The following is a 17,963-nucleotide window of genomic DNA, read 5'->3' as shown; positions in this document are numbered from 1 at the left end:
AGAGTCAAGTTTCATAAATGCACCGTTGGCATTTTGTTTTAAAAAACAAGCAGAAGAAACTACAAGCAATTAGACATTCAAGAGAGAACAATCTGCAAGCACACTTTCTAAAGAAGATTGGTAACTTTGGTAACAGCACAGACTTTCCTCAAAGGCATAAGACTGTACTCTTGCTTTATACGTCTAAAATGCTTAATTATCCAGCCTTTTAATAACCCTGACAGAATATACCTTCTCTTTACAACTGAACTTACATCCATTTCATATCTGATATTCACTTCACAATTATAGTCAGAAGACTGAGCAGAAACAAGGAGAGTACCGACTTGCCATTTAGATTTGTTTTAGATTAGTTTTGCTCTCCTTCACGAGCTCCCTCACATTGTAAAATGCCAACCAGGGTAGTATCTAGGCACAAGAAGAGCAATTCAAGGGCATAAGAAAATCCCAAACAGGAATACTGCACAGGTTGCTCTTATTTCAGGCAGGTCTACACTACAGGACTAAGTCAACCTAAGTTACGCAACTCCAGCTATGTGAAAAATGTAGCTAGAGTTGACGTACCTTAGGTTGACTTATTGTGGTGTTTACATCGTGCTGGGTCAACGAGAGAAACTTTCCCATCAACTTACCTTATGCTTCTAGTTCCAGTGGAGTACCGGAGTCAACGGGAGAGCGATCGGCGGTCAATTTAGCTAATTTACCATGTGTCAATCCCCTGGTAAGTGGAGACAAGCCCTTAGAAGGTGAGCATTTCTTTTTCCTTTTGTATTTGTAAAAACTATGTGGACAAAAGTGACTGACTGAGATTCATGGGGACAACCAAGGCCTTATCTACATTAGAAACAGTTTGTTACTTATACCAGCAAACCACACCCCCATCTCCGGCATGGGGGTGGGGGGAAGATGGCTCATACCAACTCTTTTCCCAGTATAGCTTACACCAGTTCCTCAAATGAAATAAATTATACTGGCAAACAGATTTTTTTTCTATGAGTTTATGCTGGTATAAAACACTCCTAACCAATATTATTACACCAGCTAAAAGACCTACTACACATATAGCCGAAACCCGCTTTTGACTTTGTCCGAAGTGCTGACAATTACAATAAAATTCATCCATTTCACATATATTCCTTAGTGTGAATGTACAGTAACTCCTCACTTAACGTTGTAGTTATGTTCCTGAAAAATGCTACTTTAAGCGAAACAATGTTAAGCGAATCCAATTTCCCCATAAGAATTAATGTAAAGGAGAGGGAGGGGTTAGGTTCCAGGGAAATTTTTTTCACCAGACAAAAAAGATTTTATATATATCCCACCGTCTGACTTCACCACCTCAACCAAGCTTCACAATCATCATTGCTGTGTACAGTATTAAACTGTTTAAAACTTATACTGTCTCTTTTTGTGTGTGTGTGTGTGTGTGTGCGCGCGTATACACACAGAGTATAAGTTTTAAACAAATAATTTAACACTGTACACAGCAATGATGATTGCGAAGCTTGGTTGAAGTGGTGAAGTCAGATGGTGGGATATTTCCCAGGGAATGCCTTATGCTAAAATGATGAACTAGAACAGCTGAGCCCTCAAGGGTTAACACACAGTTGTTAACGTAGCCTCACACTCTACAAGGCACCATAAATGGAGGGAGGGAAGGGAGCATGGCAGAGAAACAGACACACACACACCCTATGTGTGAAAAAGATGCGCATGGCCCCTTTAAGTACACTGCCTTTTTAAGTAGATCAGCAAGTTCAGACAGCCCCTGCTGCCAGCACACTCCCACTGTCCTGAGCCCTATCCTGTGTCTCCCCTGTGTCCCCCACCCCCAGCCCTGCTCTATGGAAATGGGGTAAGTAGGGGCAGGAGCAGGGAGGAGGGGACATTTAGCCCCCCTCTTCTCACCCCCGCATAGCAAGCATAAGGCTCCCGGGAGCAGCTCCAAGGCAGAGGGCAGGAGCAGCACATGGAAGTAGGGGGAAAGACAGCTGAACTGCCCAGCAATTGATAGCTTGCTGGGCAGCTGCGGCACAGGGAACTTAGAGGAGCGGGGAGCTGATAGGGGGGCTGCTGGTCCACCCTGATTCCAAGCCCCCACCAGCTAGCTCCAACGGGCTGCTCTTTCTGCAAGCAGTGGACAAAGCAGGCAGCTGCCAAACAACGTTGTAAGGGAGCGCTGTGCAACTTTAAACAAGCATGTTCTCTAACTGATCAGCAACGTAACAATGAAACAACGTTAACTGGGACGACTTTAAGTGAGGAGTTACTGTAGCTGAATAAAGATGTCTTACAGCTTATTCCCCTTCCCACATGGGAATATCTATACAAATATAAATCACCTTTATATTGGTATAACTGCATTCACAAGAGCATTATGTTGCTTTAACTATTCTGGTATACATTTTATTTATTTAGATTTAAAATACTAAAGACATCTACCCCTGGCTCTAGGAGCCTTAATTATAAAATAAATGCATTTAAATTAAATATCATCATCACTGAAATCAATTCTCCAGGAACTCAGCTGGCCAGCCAGTCATCATCTAGGAAGCATACCCTCAGCCTTTTCCAAAGACCCTATCAAACAAGCATCTTTAGTAGCAAGCCCAGAAAGTCCCCAAATTCAGGCCAAGAAGGGGGAGCAAGTTTCAGAGACAGAGCCCTCATAGGAGAATGCTCTAACAGCCAGCCCCTTTCTCTCATAAGAAGGAGGATCCAATTTGAGAACCCATGCTAACCAAAGCTGTAGCAATACGGCATAGGGAGCCAGGCAGTCTCAGATGACAACACATTAAACTCCATCTGGAGCTAAATGGGCAACCAGTGCAGATCCCAGAGCACTGGTGTCATGTGCTCCCAGTGAAATGACCCACTCAATAAGTGAGCCATTGTGTTCTACACAAACTTCAGTTTCCAAATGGTTTTAAGATGTAGTCCCCATGCAGACCGCATTGCAGTAGTCTAATATTAGAGGTGACAAAAGCATAGATAATAGTAGGAAGCATCACATCTCAAAGGAAAGATCACAACTTCCTGGCCAGATGCAGTGAAAAGCTGACTGGGTCAGCTGTAATATGACTGTCAAACAACGACAACTGGGGGTCTAAAAATCACCCCTCAGTCGCAAACACTATTAACTAATGGCAGATGTGCTCCTTATCACAGAGGCTGATAATATACCTTCAGCATCTCTGCCAGTTGCTTACTCCAACCCATCCCCATCTCAGTCTTATCTGAGTGGGGCCTCTGCCAGCTTACTCTCACCCATGCTCCAATCTCAATTAGACACTGACTGAGGAGCTGAATTGCATCATCCCAGACAGATGAGAGAGAAGCCTACCGTTGGGTGTCATCAACACACTGAAAAAGCTTAACCCCATATCTCATTTTAATCCTCCTAATGGCACCATACACACATTGAACAAGAGGGGTGAAAAATGGTACCTTGCAGCACCCCACACATGACAGCTCTTCAAGAAGAGGGGCAATTGCCCACAACTACCCATTGAGATCTGTCCAAGAGGAAAGAAAACAAACTCACTGAAGAGCAGTCCCATCCACCCCATACAGGTTCACAGGTGAGTCAGCATCACCTTAACATATCAAAGGTAGTTGATAGTCTTTCATCTATTGTCAGGAGATGGACCAATGCAATGTCTGTGCAACAGGCAGGACTATATCAGACTGAGAAGAGTCAAAGAGATAAATGACATCTAGGTACCATGGGAGTTGTTCCACCACAACCTTACCTATGTGACAAAGTAACAGGCAATCTGCCCCCTTCTAATCATAATATATTTCTATACCAATCCAAAGTAGTCTTCCTCTCTTCATAATTTACCAAATTTATTTTACTGTGTCTAATGAGCTATAAAAACATAATGGGCATTTTATTTAGTAATTAAAGTACACTTTCAAAAACAGATTTACATAGAAAGTTTGGCATTCTCTGCTCTACATCTTATTTATTACAACCTTACAAAAATACCCAAGTTGTTGTCAGTTATTAATCATGTGTGCTAGAGAAGCGTGATGAATTTCATCTGAATACATTACTGATACTCCTACTTAAGTTTACCCTTATATTTTTAACTTTTGTATCAAAATTCAAATTACAAGAGGCAGTAAATGGGCAAGAAGTTCAACTGAAACTTTACCCTAATTTAAGAATAAAAATTTTAAATATTTTTAATCATATTCATTTTTCACAGTGACATTTCTCATTTGAAGCACCTTATTAAACTTAACTTTAGAACATCTGGTAAATGGCAAGCAAGCATGTCACTGGCAACTACTAAGTGGGGAATAACCATTCCTTATATGAGTATAGTTATACCAAGAGCTTTTACCAAATAATCTCTTTACTGCATAATGGATCTAAATCATAACAGTCCCTGTGACATATTCTCCTTATAACTTAATTTATTAATTTCACTGGACAGGCATCATAAGAAAAGTAATGTGTTTAAACAAAATTAATGTCCTCTTTGTGATAAGAATACTTATTACACAAATAAGAGTGAGATCCCACATCCACACACACTCCCAGCTGACGTAATCATACTGAGCTTTCAAGCACTGCTTGGGACACTGATCTTAGAATATCCTGCCTTAACCCACCATGTTTCTCAATTCCATAACTTTTCTTCGGGATCTGATAAGCACTGCATGGATTAAATCAACTGGAAGGAAATGTAGACCATACGCTCAGTTGCATCTGAGGAGAGGAACGGGAGTGTAGAAGTAGGGAAATATGAGGACCACCATTCAGTGCATGTATTGTTTTGTATTGAAGCCTAATGTCTGCAGGAGTAAATGCTCTACTTCTTCAATCCACTAACATACAAAGGCTTCCTAACACAAAGGGCTCACACAAAGTATTTCACATCATCTTTTTTTTCATTCCACTAGCTACAACAAAGATTCATGTATTTTTCTGAAAATCCTAATAAAATACTGTATATTTGTTTTCTTTGCTTGAAAACTGACCTATTCATGGGATTATTATAGAAACTATTAAGTGATTCCCAAATTTAATTTGACTTCCCCCCCACCCCACCCACAATATATAAGGGCATCAGATACTTAAAAATTTCAGAACATCCACTTTAAATCTCTTCCTTTGTAAAGGTATGTTTAATTTCCTTCAGGTTTTTCAAAAAGGTTCTTCTTCTTTACCCTGACAGTTAATCTTAAAATTCTGAAAACAAAGATGTTTTGAGGATCTTTTTTCTTATAAGTTAAATGAAAAGCAAAAAGATTAGCCTTCTGATGACAGCCCTGTTGCAAATAGAACTATGGATAAAATATTGGTCTCTCCCTAACAACATCTCCACCAGAACCAACACATTACATTTGTCTGATTCTGCATTTGGGACACAAACCTTGCATGTATGAAGAGGAGACTTCTACGTCAGCAATTATTGCTGCTGTTAGAGGAGTCTAAAATTTTTATTTATACAACTTAGTTTGTACACTTTCCAAATAGTTTCAGGAGGCATTTTTAAGTATCGTCTCAAAAATTACTTGCTCATTTTCTTTTACAACACTTTTCAGAGTAGCAGCCGTGTTAGTCTGTATTCGCAAAAAGAAAAGGAGTACTTGTGGCACCTTAGAGACTAACCAATTTATTTGAGCATAAGCTTTCGTGAGCTACAGCTCACTTCACAATGAAGTAAGCTGTAGTTCACGAAAGCTTATGCTCAAATAAATTGGTTAGTCTCTAAGGTGCCACAAGTACTCCTTTTCTTTTTACAACACTGTCAAATACAGGACTGTAAAAGACTCTCAAAACAGAAACATGTCATGATGTGTTTGTAAAGAAATATAGTGCATACATGCCTTAGTTCACACAAAAGCCAAATAATTAGATTACACCACCCAACCCTAAAGCAAAGTTTTCAATTCAAATGAAAGCAGGAATTCAATTGGCTCAGTAGGTACAAAAATCCATCAAGGACCAAATCCTGGTCATACTGAAGTCAGTGGCAAAATTCTCGAACTTCAGCGGGACACAGATTTGGTCTCAACCAATTCTTAAAAAAAACAAAAAAAACAAACACAATTTGCAGGGTTGGTAATTTCACGAGAAAAACTAGTTTAGGACAGGGCACTGGTAAATACCTGTTTCAGCCAGGAAAAATAAAATTATTATTAGACAATAGTAATGAAAATTACTGAAAAATACTTAATTTGATAATAGTTTTGCAGTAATATAGTCTGTTTAATCTTAATTAAAGGAAATAAAACCAGAAATTGCCTCATCCTAAAGCTCTATGCCATTGCCTCAGCTATCTCAAATAGAAACTGAAACTTCTGAAATCTGGGAATTCCCCTTCTTTGTTTTGGGGAAATAATGGTTTTAGATAGAGATGCATCAGGTATCAATTCCAAATACTGATGAAAGATCTGAAGTATGTCAAGAGAAATGTTTAACTATAAAAAAAAAATCTTAGAGATCTTAAAGTTCTAAAACTTAATTTTAATAAAGACAAAAATAAAATTTAAAAGAACAACAGGTTACTTACTGGTAACTGATATTCTTTGAGAGTTGCCTCTGTGTATTCCCACTTGGGGGTTGGCACCCATTGGCATCAAGCTCTTGGAATCCCTAGCAAAGCAAAGGAGTACTTGTGGCACCTTAGAGACTAACAAATTTATTAGAGCATAAGCATTCGTGAGCTACAGCTCACTTCATCGGATGCATGCAGTGGAAAATATAGTGGGGAGATTTTATATACACAGAGAACATGAAACAATGGATGTTACCATACACCCTGTAAAAAGAGTGATCAGGAAAGGTGAGCTATTACCAACAGGAGAGCGGAGGCGGGGGAAAGAAGGAGACACAACCTTTTGTAGTGATAACCAAGGTGGGCCATTTCCAGCAGTTGACAAGAACAGCAGGAGGGAAAATAAACAAGGGGAAATAGTTTTACTTTGTGTAATGACCCATCCACTCCCAGTCTTTATTCAAGCCTAAGTTAATTGGATCCAGTTTGCAAATTAACTCCAATTCAGCAGTCTCTCCTTGGAGTCTGTTTTTGAAGTTTTTTTTTGTTGAAGAATTGCCATTTTTAGGTCTGTAATCGAGTGACCAAAGAGATTAAAGTGTTCTCCGACTACTTTTTGAATGTTATCAATCTTGACGTCTGATTTGTGTCCATTTATTCTTTTATGTAGAGACTGTCCAGTTTGGCCAATGTACATGGCAGAGGAGCATTGCTGGCACATGAGGGCATAGATCACATTGGCAGATGTGCAGGTGAACGAGCCTCTCATACTGTGGCTGATGTGATTAGGCCCTATGATGGTGTCCCCTGATGACTAGATATGTGGACACAGTTGACAACGGTCTTTGTTGCAAGGATAGGTTCCTGGGTTAGTGTTTTTGTTGTGTGGTGTGTGGCTGCTGGGGAGTATTTGCTTCAGGTTCAGGAGCTGTCTGTAAGCAAGGACTTGCCTGTCTCCCAAGATCTGTGGGAGTGATGGGTCATCCTTCAGGATAGGGTGCAGATTCTTGATGATGCAATGGAGAGGTTTTAGTTGGGGGCTGAAGGTGATGACTAGTGGCGTTCTGTTATTTTCTTTGTTGGGCCTGTCCTGTAGTAAGTAACTTCTGGGTACTCTTCTGGCTCTTGTCAATCTGTTTCTTCACTTCAGCAGGTGAGTACTGTAGTTGTAAGAATGCTTGATAGAGATCTTGTAGGTGTTTTGTCTGTCTGAGGGGTTGGAGCAAATGCGGTTGTATCGTAGAGCTTGGCTGTAGACAATGCGGTCACCACCACCCCCACCGGCTCTCCTGCTGGTAATAGCTCACTTTTCCTGATCACTCTTGTTACAGTCTGTATGGTAACACCCATTATTTCATGTTCTCTATGTAAGTAAAATCTCCCTACTATATTTTCCACTGTGTGCATCCAATGAAGTGAGCTGTAGCTCACGAACGCTTATGCTCTAATAAATTTGTTAGTCTCTAAGGTGCCACAAGTACTCCTTTTCTTTTTACGGATACAGACTAACAAGGCTGTTACTCTGAAACCTAGCAAAGTAGTGTTCTTTGGGACTTCATGATCACCCTCTATTGACATCAGCATTCAACATCTGAGCGTATATAAGAGTATGGCCACCAAACACCTGAGTTCCTTCTTATGGAGCCAAATTATGTTAAGAACCCCAAGATAGAGGGAAAGTCTGAATGCACAGAGACAACTCTCATACAACAGTTACCAAAAAATAGCTTCTCCTTTTATGAGGGCCTCGGTGTACAGTATTCTGACTTGTGGAAGAATGGCAAGCACCACCACCTACAACAGACAACGGATTGAGGAGTTCTTTAGGTAAACAAATACCGAACTACTGCTTGCTGAAATCTAGAATCAGAGTGGGAAGCAAGATCTAACAGAGTATTTAGGGAGGATGTGAACTGAATTCCTTGTGGCTGCTCAACATCTCTCTCCTATAGGTATTTGTCTCAGACATGCTACCCAGGTAACAGCAGCTCTGCAGTATTTGAGGGCTTGTCTACATTTGTAACACTACAGTGGCACTGCAGCACCACTGTACTGCTTCAGTGTAGACACTACCTATGCCGATGGGAGGGGTTCTCCTATTAGCATAGGTAATCCATCTCCACAAGAGGCAGTAGCTAGGTCAACAGATGAATTCTAAATCTTCTCATTCTGATTCTTCCATTGACCTAGTACTGTCTACACCAGGGATTGTCAGCTTAACTACAAAGCTGAGGAATGTGGATTTTTCACACCCCTGAGAAACATAGCTGGGTCAACCTAACTTTTTAGTGTGGACCTATCCTCAGTGTGCAATGAGACTTCATCCCCGTTGGGAAGGAAACTTGAACCTTAGAACTGCAAAAACCTCTGAGTGGAAATACCCTATCTTTTACAGTTCTCCCCAATGACACAAATGTTAAGATTTATACAAGGTCTTAGTCTTTTCTAAGTAAAAGCAAAGTTCTCTTCACATGAGAGAGAGTTTCCTAACCTCCTTCTCAGAGAAAGAAAAGAAAGTGAGGTAAGTAGAGGGCTAAAAAATGCGAAAGTGTATATTTCTATGATTTTCAGATAAATGCAACATTTTTCCATAGATATTGCAAATCTTCAAAACCAAGGGCAGTACTTCTGAAAAGACAAAGAAATACCAACTCAGGAGCTACAATTTATCCACTAGACCCTGATGCTACAATCTGATCTAAACAAGCAGCTTCTTGCACCAGCGTGGAGCCCCATTAAATTAAACAGATACTCCTGGGGGAATTCTGCACCACTGCATGCATACAGAATTCATGTCCCCTGCAGAATTTTTTTTGCTTTCCAGAGGAAAGATGACTTCTGACGGGGAAGAAAAGGAAGCTGCAAGAGTGGTCACGTGCTCCTCCCCAGCAGCGCGGGCACGTCAGTTCTGGCACCCGGAGCAGCCAGCAGAGACATCAATTATCCCCCCATCCCAGGGGGGGGAGGGGCAGGACTGGGTGGACATGGGAAGACATCAGTCACCACTGGGAGGGGGAGGGGGCAGGCAGAGCATGCATGCCAGTGACAGAGGCTCTGTCTCTCTCGCCCGCTATTGCAGCATGCCTGACGTGGTGGGGCAAGGCTTCAGGGTGTTTCTGAGGAGGCAGTCATGGGGCACAGCAGAATGTAGCAATCTGCTTGCTTAGTGAATTGCCCCAGGAGTATAAAATGGGTGCACAAGTTTTAAGGTTCCTTTAATTGCTGGAGTGGTGTAAAGGAGCCTTTTGTAAATAACTATATAGCCTTATAAATGCTTATGGTGCTTTAGTGATTAGAACTGGTCTAAATTTGATAGGAAGTTTTTTCAGCCCCCAATGTGACCCGTGAACTGTTTACTACTGGCCTTTCTGGACATGGTCAGTAGCCAATAGAAATTGAGAGTTTGATGCCCCAGCCCTCACTTGCTCTTTCAGTTGCCTATGGTGTAATACTGATGTTATGGCTACATATACTTGTTGACTAACAACTAGAAATAAAGGGTAAAACCTAGCTACATTACTATTCAACAAAAGGGGCGTGGAGATTTCCTCCAATGCTCCTCACTCCCATTCTCCATCCATTGTATTGTAATTTAAATAACTTATCAAAATAATTGAAACTAGCATGATTATATTACATTATTTTTACAAATAAATTATGCAGAATTTAAAATATTGTGTGCAGAACTTTAATTTTTTGGCACAGAATTCCCCCAGGAGTAAATGAAACTCTACATAGGACTTATGGTCTGCATATAGACCCTATGACATAATCAGGGTCCAAGTCAGTACAGTTTGTGTTGAAGTGGTGGTGTACATGAAAGTCCTACTATTTTTAAGGGTTCTAAAGCTTGTAGCAAAAATTTAACATAGTTCAAAACAACATGAGGGGAGAAGAATTTTTTTAATTTTACCATTTGTTTCCTTATGATGAGTTTACAACACTGTGTAGAGTAAAAAATAGAGGCACAGTTACAACTGGTATGATGGTAATACCTTACATTAATGGACTGAAAAATGTGCCAATTTTATTTAAAAAATTAAAACATAGAACTGATACAGATAAGATAGTTACAGCTAGAAAGAATTTAAAACTTTTCATAAAAAAGTTAACTCCATTAAAATAGTTCCCTATGGCAACTGCCAATCTTGAAATGAACCGAGTAAACAGTAAAACTGGAAGAGTTTATGAATTCTCTATTACCCGGATATTGGTTTTTCACACTTTATTTCCTCTTCAATTGGAATCCAGTGTCTTATCTGCCTCTCTTCCATCTATATTATCAGAGTTTTCCCTTCCCCCTACCATCCCAAACAAAGTAACAGCTGTGCTAAATTGCCTCCTCTGAGAATGCAGCTCTCTGAATATACTGGACTGCCTGTGTGAAACAGTAACTGAAGTAGTCTCCAACTGCACATTTAAGAGTAAATGGTTGTCTGTCACTAGTCTGCCTGAGACAGTTGCATCTAATTCTTTGCTTAGCCTACACATCCCTCCCAGAACCACCATGCCCAAAAAGGACTAGTGTCTATGACCCAACACCTATTTCTGTTCTACTACAGTGGTTTCCAGCAGCACCAGGAGTGCTGAATTTCAGGATTCTGGCACCCAAACTTTCCCTCTTCCTTATAAAAGTCTCCATGATAGTGCAGCACTGCAAACCCACCTCAACCCATCCTAATTCGAAGTGTGCATGCTATAATCCATCTTGGGACCCAAGCTGCTCCATAACCTCATCTCATGATCGCACAGACCCATTCAAACCCTGGGTGCTTTAACTCACCAACTGGGCTCAGTTACCCTGTACCCACACCTCACAACTGATGCATTCAAACCACAAAATCTCTAATTCTCTTAAAACACAGATTGACCATTCCATACTGCTGTCAATGAGCAAACGCTTCATTCAAACCATGGACGCTCTTACTCACACTTGGTTTGAGCTATTCTGTATCCCCATCTAGCGATCACACACACGGAACGATTCGGAACACCCTGGCACATTAACCTGGCCAAAGCTCAGGCCCTTTCAAACTGCGCGTCCTCTAGTCTGGCATGGGGGGCAGGCCAAGGCAGCCCACCTTCCGAACACGTGCGTTTTAATCCATGTTCCCTATTCCCATCTAGCAGGGAGCCAGCCTCACCCTCTCCAACCCATCCTAGGGCTTGGACCGCTTCACATACCCCTCTTGCCATCGCGCAGCCCCATTCAAACGGCGGGTGAGCTGGCTGAGTCGGGGACGCTCCATACGCCCACCTCACAAGCGCTCAGCCCCATCCCACCCCAGGAGACGGTCAGTCCCCCCGACCTATTCACACACGGGCGGGGAATTGGGGGCTCCAGCCCCACTCACACAGCGCACGCCGTAACTACCCCCGTTTAGTTACGCCGTAACTACCCCCGTTTCACCCTCCGCGCGCCCCATGCCAGCACGGCCCAGGGCCGGAGTCCAACCCCCCCCCGCCCAGGCGTGTCTCTGGGGTGAGGGGAAACCACACGCGTGGGGGTGGGTGGAGGGCGGTGTCAGTGGGCCCGGGTTGAGGGATCCGGACCCTCCCCGGATCTGGGAGGGGACCGTGCGCCTCCAATCCCTGCCCGGCAACCCTGCGGCCCGGAATCCAAGCGGAGGCTTATTCTCCTTCTAGGGCTGCAGAGAGCGCAGGAGCTAGACAATACCCAGCCGCAACTCCCCGGAGAGGCGGCAGCGGCCCGGCGGCCTCCCTCACCTCGGAGCAGTGTGTGCGGCGGGGGTGACTCCCCTGGCTTACCTGCGGAGGACACGGAGCGGGGAAGAAACCACTCGGTCCGCCAGGCGGGCTCCCGCGCTCGGGGCCGCCGCTGCAGCTCACCCGCTCTGGATTACTGTCATTCAGTAGCGGCTACCTGACCCGAGGTCGGGGGGAGGGAACAACAGGCACCACCACAAACAGAGGAGGAAGGCAGAAAACGCATGCGCATAAGTTCCTCTCTCCAGACGAGGTGGGGAATGAGCCCATCCGCGCAGGCGCTGGGTGATGAACGGCGGCGCGCGTCCGCCCGCCTACGATTGGAGCGTCTGTGGCGCAAGTGACTGCGCGCGCGCCCGGCCCGACAGACACAACGATCGTAACGGCCCAACAGCCGCTGGCCGTGGGAGCAGCTCGCGCTCAGCTACTGGGGTAGAGGGTTAGAGGCGCGCGCACGCTCCTGCTGCGGCCGGTCGCCGCAGAGAACAAGGAAGGAGCCTCGCTGGTGATTGTTTCCCCATCGCTCGCGTTCAGTGGGGCTGACTCCAGTCCACCCTACATTAAAATGGCCCTGGAACATCTCGAAGGGCCGTCCCTGGATGCTACCCCAGACTGCTTTTAGGGCCCTTTTTCACCCGCGTCCCTTGGGGAGCCTGTCTACTCTGTTGCAAACCACTTGAGTGCCTCTAATAATTAAGGTTTCAGAGTAACAGCTGTGTTAGTCTGTATTTGCAAAAAGAAAAGCAGTACTTGTGGTAAATTAGAGACTAACCAATTTATTTGAGCATAAGCTTTTGTGAGCTACAGCTCACTTCATCGGATGCATACAGTGGAAAGTGTAGAAGATCTTTTATACACCCAAAACATGAAAAAATACCTCCCCCCCATCCCACTCTCCTGCTGGCAATAGCTTATCTAAAGTGATCACTCTCCTTACAATGTGTATAATAATCAAGTTGGGCCATTTCCAGCACAAATCCAGGTTTTCTCATGCCTCTCCCCCCCCCCCCCCCAAAAACACACACAAACCCACTCTCCTGCTGGTAATTGCTTATCTAAAGTGACCACTCTCCTTACAATGTGTATGATAATCAAGGTGGGCCATTTCCAGCACAAATCCGGGGTTTAACAAGAACGTGGGGGGGGGTTGTTAGGAAAAAACAAGGGGAAATAGGTTACCTTGCATAATGACTTAGTCACTCCCAGTCTCTATTCAAGCCTAAGTTGATTGTATCCAATTTGCAAATGAATTCCAATTCAACAGTTTCTCGCTGGAATCTGGATTTGAAGTTTTTTTGTTGAAGAATTGCAACTTTCATGTCTGTAATCGCGTGACCAGAGAGATTGAAGTGTTCTCCGACTGGTTTATGAATGTTATAATTCTTGACATCTGATTTGTGTCCATTTATTCTTTTACGTAGTAACTGTCCAGTTTGACCAATGTACATGGCAGAGGGGCATTGCTGGCACATGATGGCATAGATCACATTGGTGGATGTGCAGGTGAACGAGCCTCTGATAGTGTGGCTGATGTTATTAGGCCCTGTGATGGTGTCCCCTGAATAGATATGTGGGCACAGTTGGCAACAGTCTTTGTTGCAAGGATAGGTTCCTGGGTTAGTGGTTCTGTTGTGTGGTATGTGGTTGCTGGTGAGTATTTGCTTCAGGTTGCGGGGCTGTCTGTAGGCAAGGACTGGCCTGTCTCCCAGGATTTGTGAGAGTGTTGGGTCATCTTTCAGGATAGGTTGTAGATCCTTAATAATGCGTTGGAGGGGTTTTAGTTGGGGGCTGAAGGTGACGGCTAGTGGTGTTCTGTTATTTTCTTTGTTAGGCCTGTCCTGTAGTAGGTGACTTCTGGGAACTCTTCTGGCTCTATCAAATGGCCCACCTTGATTATCATACACATTGTAAGGAGAGTGGTCACTTTAGATAAGCTATTACCAGCAGGAGAGTGGGTTTGTATGTGTGTTGGGGGGGGGGGGTGAGAAAACCTGGGTTTGTGTTGGAAATGGCCCAACTTGATTATCATACACATTGTAAGGAGAGTGATCACTTTAGATAAGCTATTGCCAGCAGGAGAGTGGGGGGGGTATTTTTTCATGCTTTGTGTGTATAAAAGATCTTCTACACTTTCCACAGTATGCATCCGATGAAGTGAGCTGTAGCTCACAAAAGCTTATGCTCAAATAAATTGGTTAGTCTCTAAGGTGCCACAAGTACTCCTTTTCTAATAATTAATTGTTCGCATTTATACATCTTCAGGGGTGCTGCAATTTTTATAGTAGAGGTGCTGATGATGGAAATCGTGTATCTGGTATTTGTGATTACTACTTCAAGCCAGTGGGTGCAGCTGCACTTCCAGCACCCCTAGTTCCAGCACCACTGTTCATCTTCAGCCTGCTTTACAAACATTGATCTCTCTCCTTAATTAACTTGTTTTTTCTCCTCTGCTACATTGAAGTCAGTTATTGCTTTGTTCACAGCTCATTTCAGAGATGTGTCAGCAATGTGTACATACACCAGCTAATCCGTGAACTACCATCCAAACCCTGGCCCGCATGCTATACATACATCATTTCTAAAAGAGAAAGGTACCGTCTGTAGAGACAACAGGTCCCAGGATGAAAAGTTCTGTCTAAGCAGACCACAGTAAATCAATATTGAGCAAGGCATGATTTTTGTGAGGCTGTGTGCACTGCTTTTTAAAATCTATAGCAGGAAACCAGGCAGAAGGAATTGGGGAAGATTTCACTCAGAAGCCTCCCACCTCCACCCCTTAAAGCAGAAAGAGAATGATGTTAGAGATTGCACCATAACAAGCAAACACTGTTTTCCTTATACTAATAAAAGTTCTGTGTTTGGTGTTAGAAGAAAGCAATCCTTCCTGTTGTCACATGGCACAGTATCAGAAGTTGACTCATTTTGAACCAGCATAAATGAAAGGAAAATTAAATAAGAAATTTCAATCCTCCACCAGGCTTTCACTTTGATAGGCCAGTGGAGTGCCCTGAGTGAAAAGAAGGCTTCGCCAGATTTCTAACTGCAACAAAGTTTAGCACCGTAAGTGGTAAGTCACCTCAATATTTAATCCAAGGAGGATCAAAGCTGAAAATATTCATAAATCATTTTCCTTCACTGAGGGAGGAGATAATTATTTTGCCTCACTACGCATTTATGATTCTTAGAACTAGCCAGTTAAATAGTGGATAAGGAGAACTGGTTGACAATTTGTTTAGACTTTCAAATGACCTTTGGCAGTCTCTCACAAGAGGCCAGTGAGGAAACTAAGTCTGAAGTGAGAGATAAAGTATTGTCATACATCAAAAATGGGCTAAGAGACAAGAAACAGTAAAGGAATGAATGGTCAAATTCCATCATGACAAAAGGTTAGCAGTAGAATGTCATTCAATTCTGTACTAGAACTAATGTTGGTTAATATATTTATTAATTATCTGAAAATGGAGGTAAGCAATGAGATGTCAATATTTGCAGATGACATAATGTTATTCAGGTTCATCAAGGCCATGGAAGACTGAAATCTTCAGAGGAACTTACCCAAACTAGATGAACCGGCAACATGAAGGAAAATTAGGTTCACCTTTGATTATTAATATTTATAAATGCAAAGTAATGTTCATTAGAGGGAAAAATCAAACTAGTTATACATGATAACCTCTCGAGGTCCCTTCCAGTCATATGATTCTGTGTAATGGGATTTAAATTAATTGTGTCAGATTAGGAAAATTACATGGGCGTTATTGTCAACAGATCAATAAAGATCTTTGATCAATGTGCAGGTAGAGTTAAAAAGAAAAGCAAACAAAATGTTAGGATGCATAAGGAATAGGGTGAAGAATAATACAGAAAATATGCCATTGTATATATGGTGCAGCCTCATCAGGAATATTATCACCCATTTCACAAGGGATTTTGAAGAAGAAGAAGAGATACATAGGGGGTCACTAAGAACAGTTAGAGGCATGGACAAACTTTTTGAGTAGCCTGGGATTGTTTACAGTAGAGAAGATGAATAACAGGGGACATGACAAAAATATACAAAATAATTAATGATCTGGCCAAGGTAGACTGGGAGCTTCTGTTCTCCCTGTCTCAAAAATAAAAGAAGGGGATATTCAATTAAATTGAAAGGTGGTAAATCCAAAAGTGATCAAAGGAGATACTTTTTCCACACAAAACATAATTAGACTGTGGAACACAGAAGATGACTTAATCTGGACAAGTATTGAAGCTGGTGAAAATTGGATCTATAATCTAATGTTAAATGTTAATTCTTGTTAAATATATTTTATAGGACAAAAATGGGTTAGGAGTTGATATGAGACTAGGTGACTGTTACTTAAACACTTACAGGGGCCCTTTGAGGAAGGTTCTAGATAGAAGCTGAACAGTGAAGTAGAGAAAGTGTGTAGCATTAGGTTACTACTTTTTTCTGGTTGAGTCTTTGGTAAGGAATCACACAAAGAATCATTTTCTTCATTGTCACATCACAGGCCACTTCTCTATATTTAACTTGTAGCTGCAGCAATCATCTTCATTTTATGCAGTTTAGGTGTAGCATTCAGGTCCCTGGCAAATTGTCAACATTATTCTTAGCCAACAAAGACAAATTGTTAATCAAAGATCTGAAGAAAAACTTTAAAAGTTTCCCTCTTAAATTAAAATTGCATTAAGCAGTGTACACCAGCCGGTTAATTTTCCCTTTCTTATATTAAATAATCCATACAAAAATCTACATTAGCAGACACATTACAAGTTGCACTGTTAACACTCAATGATAGGAAATGTCAGAGAGGACACAACTACATGAAAGCATAGTGGGACATAGAGGTTTACTGTTATGAATTTGGTATAACCACATTACTCATATTCACGATTGGCAAAGCCACAAGTGAGTTATGCCATTCATTCCAAATGAGAGCTACTAAAACATTTATAGTACACTACCATCAAATCACATCATACTCTGTATATTCCACATATATCACAGAATTTTTTTTTTAAATAAATCTAATCTATTTGTCTATCCTGCAGCCAGATACTCTTCTGGATAGTAATTTATTATTGTAGCATCTCAAAGCTGTTTCTCAGACCCGTGCATATCCTGAATAATATCAAAAGTGTATATTTCTGTGATTTCTTGTTTGGTTATGCATTTTGTGCAGAAGTGTAACTATTCTGCATTTTTCATACATCATCATCCGGGCAAATCCCAAAGGGACAAGGCCTCCTTGCAAACTGAGTGCCGCATTATTCTTACAACTTGTCCTCAAAACTGCCAAAGTACAAACATTACTTTATCCAACTAATGAATATACTTTAAAATATTTCAGAACTGTTTCTCTGAGGAGTAAGAATTTATATCTGTACCCTGTCCCCTGATGGCCCCCTGTCGAGTTGGAAGTTATCAATATATCTGTAATTGAACATGATCAAATAAATTGAAAATTAAATGTTTCTATTAGCTGACATAAAATGTGTGTGTGTCTTTCCAGGTGCAAAATACAGCATACTTGCAGTAAGAAATGTAAATGGAATGTTATTCAGAGTGCTATGGAAAGATAAATAGTCACTGACTTTTAGTCTTACACATTCCTACTTCTCTTCCAGTACATGATTTTCATTGGTGGCCTTGTCTGTATTTTAGTTAAAATAGGAACTAGACCCAGAGCAATCCATGAGTTATTGATATCATCAGAATCT

General features: G+C 41.9%; 1 protein-coding gene across 5 annotated transcripts in view; it reads right to left on the bottom strand.

Moving 5' to 3' along the window:
* The window catches only part of RALGPS2 (Ral GEF with PH domain and SH3 binding motif 2), a 279,035-nt gene extending 266,553 nt beyond the window's left edge, over window positions 1–12,482 (bottom strand). For all 5 annotated transcript variants that reach the window (XM_073356496.1, XM_073356498.1, XM_073356497.1 and 2 more), the window contains exon 1: window positions 12,285–12,482. The gene's annotated coding sequence lies outside the window, so the exon portion shown is untranslated. The remainder of the gene's footprint in view (window positions 1–12,284) is intronic.
* Window positions 12,483–17,963: the final 5,481 nt, after the last annotated feature.

This window comes from Lepidochelys kempii, chromosome 8 (assembly GCF_965140285.1).
Source record: "Lepidochelys kempii isolate rLepKem1 chromosome 8, rLepKem1.hap1, whole genome shotgun sequence".
Classification (NCBI taxonomy): domain Eukaryota; kingdom Metazoa; phylum Chordata; order Testudines; family Cheloniidae; genus Lepidochelys; species Lepidochelys kempii.
The sequence above is the reverse complement of the archived record's forward strand: the minus strand, read 5'-3'. Positions and strand labels throughout refer to the sequence as shown.